This window comes from Musa acuminata, chromosome BXJ3-4, assembly GCF_036884655.1.
Source record: "Musa acuminata AAA Group cultivar baxijiao chromosome BXJ3-4, Cavendish_Baxijiao_AAA, whole genome shotgun sequence".
NCBI classification, from domain to species: Eukaryota; Viridiplantae; Streptophyta; class Magnoliopsida; order Zingiberales; family Musaceae; genus Musa; species Musa acuminata.
Genome location: NC_088352.1, coordinates 37799341 through 37807100, shown reverse-complemented (window position 1 = coordinate 37807100; position 7760 = coordinate 37799341).

Here is a 7760-nt window from a genome sequence, read left to right as displayed (position 1 = left end):
CGCCGTAAATGATGATGCTTGGCTTTGGCATAGGAGATTAGGCCATGCAAGCATGAAAACAATATCTAAGATCTCATCTCAAGAATTAGTACGAGGAATTCCAAATATAAAGTTTATTAAGGACAAAGTATGCGATGCATGTCAACTAGGCAAACAAATAAAAACAAGCTTCAAACCAGAAAATCAAATTAGCACTACTAGACCATTACAATTGATCCATTTGGACTTATTTGGACCAATTGATACAACAAGTCTAGGTGGAAGCAAATATGCTTTTGTGATTATGGATGACTACTCTAGATACACTTGGACCTATTTCTTAGCTCACAAAAGTGATTGCTTCAAGTGTTTCTCTAAATTTTGTAAACTCACTCAAAACGAAAAAGGCTTCATGATTTCATCAATTCGGAGTGATCACGGTGGTGAATTCCAAAACCATGACTTTCAAAATTTTTGCGAAAGTAATGGGTACAATCACAACTTCTCAACTCCAAGAAATCCTCAACAAAATGGAGTAGTTGAAAGGAAAAATAGAAACCTACAAGAAATGGCAAGAACTATGTTGAATGAACATTGTTTACCTAAGTACTTTTGGGCCGAAGCCGTAAATACGGCTTGCTACATCATGAATAGAGTCCTAATAAGACCATCCTTATCCAAAACTCCCTATGAATTATGGAATAACAAAAAACCAAACATCTCCTATTTTAAAGTTTTTGGTTGTAAATGCTTTATTTTAAATGAAAGGGATGCTTTAGGAAAATTTGATGCTAAATCCGATGAAGGCATCTTTCTTGGTTACTCTTCCGTTTCTAAAGCTTTTCGGGTTTTTAATAAAAGAACTTTAGTCATTGAAGAGTCTATTCATGTAGTTTTTAATGAAATTTTCGATTTAAAGAAAAATGATTTTGATGATGATCTTGGTTTTGATAATTTGAATTTAAATGAACCCTCTCCTCAAAATAGCCATTTGAATGCATCTTATTCCGAAATTTCTTTACCAAAAGAATGGAAGTATGTAGATGCTCATCCAAAAGAGCAAATTATAGGAGATACATCAAAAGGGGTTCAAACTCGTTCTTCTTTCAAAAATTTCTGTGCTAACGCCGCTTTCCTTTCTCAAATTGAACCTAAATGCATTAACGAAGCCTTAAAAGATGATTTTTGGATCATTGCAATACAAGAAGAATTGAACCAATTTGAGAGGAATGAGGTATGGAAGCTTGTTCCTAGACCAAGTGACCACTTAGTCATAGGTACTAAGTGGGTCTTTAGAAACAAGGAAGACGAAAATGGTATCGTGGTTAGAAACAAGGCTAGATTAGTGGCCAAAGGTTTCAACCAAGAAGAAGGTATCGATTATGAAGAAACCTTCGCTCCCGTGGCTCGATTAGAAGCCATAAGGATGCTCCTTGCCTATGCTAGTAGTAATAATTTTAAACTATTTCAAATGGATGTTAAAAGTGCTTTCTTGAATGGTTTTATTTCCGAAGAAGTATTTGTCGAACAACCTCCCGGATTTGAAAATTCTCTTCTTCCTAATCATGTATTCAAATTGACTAAAGCTCTCTATGGCTTAAAACAAGCTCCTAGAGCTTGGTATGAAAGGCTTAGTTCCTTTCTTATTTTAAATAATTTTACCAAAGGCAAGGTTGATACTACATTGTTTATTAAACATTTTGAAAATAATTTTCTTATTGTGCAAATTTATGTTGACGATATTGTGTTTGGCTCTTCGGATGAATCACTATGTGAATCATTTGCCAAATGTATGAGTCTTGAATTTGAAATGAGTTTAATGGGTGAATTAACTTTCTTTTTGGGATTACAAATCAAACAACTTAGTGATGGTATATTTCTTAACCAATCCAAATATACATTAGAATTGTTAAAACGATTTAACATGGATAATTCAAAAGCAATAAACACCCCTATGAGTACTGCGACTAAGTTAGATATGGATGAAAATGATGAAAGTTTCGATAAAAAACATATAGGGGAATGATAGGTAGTCTACTCTACCTCACTGCGACTAGACCGGATATTATGTTTAGTGTAGGACTTTGCGCTAGGTTTCAATCTAATCCTAAATTATCTCATCTTAAGAGTGTTAAAAGAATATTTATGTATCTTAAAGGAACTTCAAATTTAGGATTGTGGTATCCAAAATCTGAAAAATTCGATCTAATAGCTTATGCAGATGCCGATTTTGGCGGATGCAGGATAGATAGAAAAAGTACATCCGGAACATGCCAATTTTTAGGACATGCACTTGTTTCTTGGACTTCCAAGAAACAAAATTCAGTTGCACTATCTACGGCGGAAGCCGAATACATTGCTGCAAGTGCATGTTGTGCACAAGTAATTTGGATGAAAAATACATTAGAAGACTATGGAATTCACCTTGAAAATATTCCCATAAAATGCGATAATACTAGTGCCATATGCCTTACTAAAAATCCAATTCAGCACTCTAGAACTAAGCACATCGACGTTAGGCATCATTTCATACGCAATCATGTTCTTAACAATGATGTTGTTCTAGAATTCATTGACACAAAGCATCAATTAGCAGATATATTTACAAAAGCTTTGAATGAAGACCAATTTGAATTCATCCGAAGGGAATTAGGCATGCTAAATTGTCATAAAATGAACTTCACAAAAAGGACTCGTTCTTTTCCCTTCGTTTATGAATTTGATTTCTTCCTTCTTCTTCAATTCAAAATGATCCATTAAAGTATAAATTATGATCTTGAGGGAAGAAGCTAAACAAAAGGAAGGAAGAAAATTTTTTTTCTTTCTTTCCTCCGCGTGATGCCAGCGGTGGCATCGCCAGATCCGGCGGTTGCACCGATTGGCGCTCGGGCGCCAGGCGGTGACACCGACCAGTTTGGTGGTGACACCGACCGAGTCATCCTTTTAACCCGAGGGGTTAGGGCCGGCGGTGACACCGCCCCCAACCCGAAGAAAGACCTCTCCAAAACCCTCTCCCATTCCCTCTAACCCTCATTCTAACTCTTAGAAACATTGGAGAAGGATTCTTGGTGGTCCAAGCTTTCCATCTCTCAACATAATCTCCACAAGGTAACTCTTGAAATCCCTCCTTTCTTTTCTCTTTCTCTTGCTTATTTTTCACAATCTAATCATCATCTTGTCTAGAAAATGGCTCCAAAGAGATCAAAAGGAATAAGGATTGAAGGAGATTCATATAACCATGACCTTTTTAGATCAAAAGAGGTAGCCCTTAGCTTTCCAAAATTTGAAACACGATGTGTCCATAAGGGAAAATACATTGATTTGGATGAACTAGAGGACTTAGATCCCATTAAGTGGTTTGCTCAACTAGAAGCTCTACCTCTACTACAAATAGATGAACCAATCTATCCACGGTTAGTGAGATTGTTCTATACCAACCTATATGAAGACAATGATAGCCTAAGCACTTACATTCTAGGAACACCCATTAGAATTTTTGACAGCACCATTTGTGAGCTAATTGGCATAACTGAAAAAGATAGGGGATGCTATTTTAAAGGTAAATGGGACGTCAAAAAAATAGGAGCAACCTATTCCGAAGCCGTGAAAACAATTTTTGCAAATCCAAACCTTGACTTCCTACCCAAGAGCTGTGAACACTTAATGCCTTTCAACTCTAAAATTCTTCATCACATTATCACGAGCATCATATTCCCCAAACAATTTCATCTTGACGAAGTAAGTCAATTAGAGATAGGAACCATGTATTGGATTATGACCGGTCAGCATAATTGTTTCGGGTACTTGATTCGCCAACACATGCAGGAAATTATGACTAAGGATACTATATTGCCATATGGGAGGTTAATCACTAGAATTCTTCATGCCTATGACATTTGCATTCCACCCGATGAAGCATCTATTCAAAATGATCGATATAACATAATAAATAAAAACCTGCTAAAAAAACTTAGGTGCACTTTTAGTAATGGCATATGGGTTAGGCAGCCTAGAAGGACGGATCCAATTCCTACACCAATAGAACAACCCGAAACACCAATTCTTATGGGAAATGAATCTCCTCCTCCTAGTCCCTTTGGAGCAGCACCTTCAGCTCCTGTTTCCTCCTCTGAAGATATCATTATGGCGGAGCTATCTCAGATCAAATCACAGCAAGAACAAATTCAGAATCAACAAGTTGAAATTTTGAAGACACTACAACAGATGAATGAAAAAATAGATATCATGTATCAGCACTGTGGATTACCTCCTAAGGATTAAATTGATGTATCTTTTTATTCTGTCCTGTTTGCTTTTAAAAAAAAAACAAGTTCATGTTTGTCATCGATTGTACGATAACTGATCTTTCCTTTAGATAACTATTGTCTTAATCTGCATAGATGATGATGTCTTTTGGATAAACTATTTCTGGCAAATTTGAATGAAGAACTTTGATAAATGCTAAACCTTTTTCTATGATCATCAATTAGCTGGCTTGTCTCTTTTTGTTGATGACAAAGGGGGAGAAGTGATGACTTACACCAGAACGATAGCATGGCTAATATGAATTACAAAAACTTGTGTGATATGATTGTCTTATATGACTTGCAAATCCTTGAAAATATCACAAGATTGATATCATGAAATTTATATTGAAAATCTTTATCTTTTATCGTAGCAAAACTCGTCCCGTATCATTTAACTTATGATTTTCATCGAAGTTTCGTACTCACTATTGTTTAATGAGGATAACGATAAAGTTCCACGATTAGAACTTATCGGGTTATGCTTGAATCCAATGGGATGGAATTCAAGTGTTTTTTTTTATCTTCTCATAATATGGCATATAGATAGGGGGAGTTATGTTTAACTCCGTCATCAATTGATTATCATCATCAAAAAGGGGGAGATTGTTGAATCTCGGATTTTGATGATATAATCAATTGGTGGGTTAATTGATCTAATCCATATTATTGAGTTAAGTGTGCAGGATTAACTACGATAATCAGAAAACATAAAGCAAGGATACCGGAGTCGAGCTCGATGGACGTTTAAGAGACCGAAGAATCATCGGAGATGCTGCCGGAACCGTCCGAGAAGAAATCGGGAACGTGTCGGAAGTTCGCCGAAGAAATCGTCGGAGGCTCGCGGAGATCACCAAGAAGGCTCGGCTACTCGTTAAAGTCATCACAAAGATTGGGAGCTTGCAGGGAGTCCGTCGGAAGAAGTTCGTCGGAAAGCTCGCCGGAACAAGACTCGACGTTCGCGGTTAAAAAACTTGCTTAGGATGTTTTTTTTGTGTTATGTAGTTCACCTGTAATTAGGATTAGGATTAAGAGATAATCCTATATCCTCGTTAGGGGCCAACTGGGCCCAAAGTCAGATTTGGTTTGGGCGAAAAATAAGCCAAACCAATGAATCGGAAAGCCAAGCGGTGGAACCGCCTGGCTGGGCGGTGGAACCGCCAGCACCGGGAACCCTAAGAGAATTCAAATTTTGGAGCCCAAAATTTGAATCCTCTTGAGGCCTATAAATACCCCTCAAATCTCAGCTGAGGTTACAACTTTTTGAGAAGCATTTTGATTGAGAGAAAAGTCTTAGAAAGTCTTAGCAAGTCTTGTTTTCAATTTGCTAGAGAGTTCTCCTCCTTCTTTCTTATTGAAAATTTGTAAGAGGTTGAGCTGCTTGTAAAAGGTTGTAAGAGGGGTGTTTACCCTTCCATTTCAAGGGACTTGCTAGTGGAAGGTGGGAGCCTCATCGAAGAGGGGCCTCGCAAGTGGAGTAGGTCATTTGACCGAACCACTCTAAAAATCGACGTAATCTCTGGTTTGCTTTTTATTATTGTCATTTACATTACTGCAAATCTTCTTACTGCTTTAGTTCCTTATTACTCTTGCTGCGCAACTTTAAGAATACGCCTTCAAGTTAAATTTCTCAAGTTTCGTTCTTAACGTACGAAAGATTTTATTAAAATCGAAGTTTTAATCCGCTGCACTAATTCACCCCCCCCTCTTAGTGCCGCTCCGATCCTAACACCCCGAACTGAAGCCAGTTGGGAGCCTGAAGACGCCCTGCGACATGAAGAAGAAGTCATCAACAACTACCAACAAGCGTCGACGAGGGCGTCGACAGTTTATGTGGGGGAGAATGTCACGAACGGTCGTCGCGCACCCGCAACAACTCCGTTCAACGAACAGTTCGTCGCTCACACCTGCATGTACAGCTGCTTGACAGCATGTTTTCTCATGGTTTTGGGTCATTTTGCTTGTAAATATGTAAGTTCGAACAAGTTGCAGCGTTGCAAAGCGACCGCTCACCGAACCGAGCAAAACAGCCCCAAAACAGCCCAAAACAGCTCCGTTTTCGCGTGCCGCAGGAGGTGAGCGGAGAGCTACCTCCGCTCACCAAAATGTCAGCCATCTCAGACCCCAAGAACCCCCCGGGTGGCACAGGGCTGGATGGGGCTTCGGTTATATACCGGGCGTTGAACTCTCTTTCGCAAGTTCGCACGTGACCTTTACGGGAACTTGGTTTTGTGCCCGGGACCAGGTGAGCGGATGTTTGTGGGCTTGCAACTGTTCGTTCATCCTTGAAAGCCTTGTTTTTCTCCCTCTCCCTCTTTTCTCTTGTGCACACAAGGTGTTCGTCGAATTGCTTGTAAATCTTCCCTTTTCGCGAGACTTCGGGACTTGTCCGTTGCTCGTTCTTTCGAACTAACTTCTTTCTTTTTTACAGGTCCTTCGGGACCTGCGAGAGGTTACAAAGTGGGCTGATCCTTGCGGAACAAGATCGCAAGGGCGAAGCGCGACTTAGGCAACGCAAGCTAAGTTCGCGTCTTTGCCACAAGGGTGACTCGCGACTTAGGCAACGCAAGCTAAGTTCGCGTCTTTGGCCGCAAGGGTGCCTCACGTCTTAGACAATTCCAGCTAAGGTCGTGACAGCACGTTATAATACATTTATGCACTCTCACACCGCATGTCATAATACATATGTACACTCTTATGCCGCATGTCATATTATATATATATATATATATATATATATGTGTGTGTGTATTACATATCTTAATATATCTGTACACTCCCACACCGTATGTCATAGAAAACACATGCACTCTCACACTACACATCATCATATATGCATGTATGTAAGATATTTTTATCATAGTTCATATATTTTGATATATACACAATACATATATTTTCATTTAGCTCATGATAATTATATCATTCGAAATATATTTTCTAAAATATATTATGCATATGATAATTCATATGATCACTATTTTATAGTAAATTAAATGTATATTTACTTGATTAAACTTAAAAATAAAAATATTAAGGAAAGATCATGTTCTTTAATAATCGAGTATACTAGGGAGCGATATATCTATTAAATTGAGAGCATATAGTCATGAAATATATTAATTAAGAACCTTACATCTTGATTTTCAATTTATAATAATTCATAGAAAAAGTTTGATAAAATTATTCATAAAATAAACTATAATTAACCTAGATTCCACCATAAAATTTTCTAATAATTTATTATATAATCAATCAAATGAACTAGCATTAATCAAACCATCATATAATTCAATGAAGAATTTTTTTTTCACTATTCTAACTGACCAAACGACCTTGAATTATCATAAAATTTTATAAAATACTACAAAACATATAGAACTAAATACACACCAAAATTTAGCTTTAAACCAAATCATTTGGAGGCTATATACTCTCATAATTCAATTACCAATACTTATTATGTTCTACTAAAAT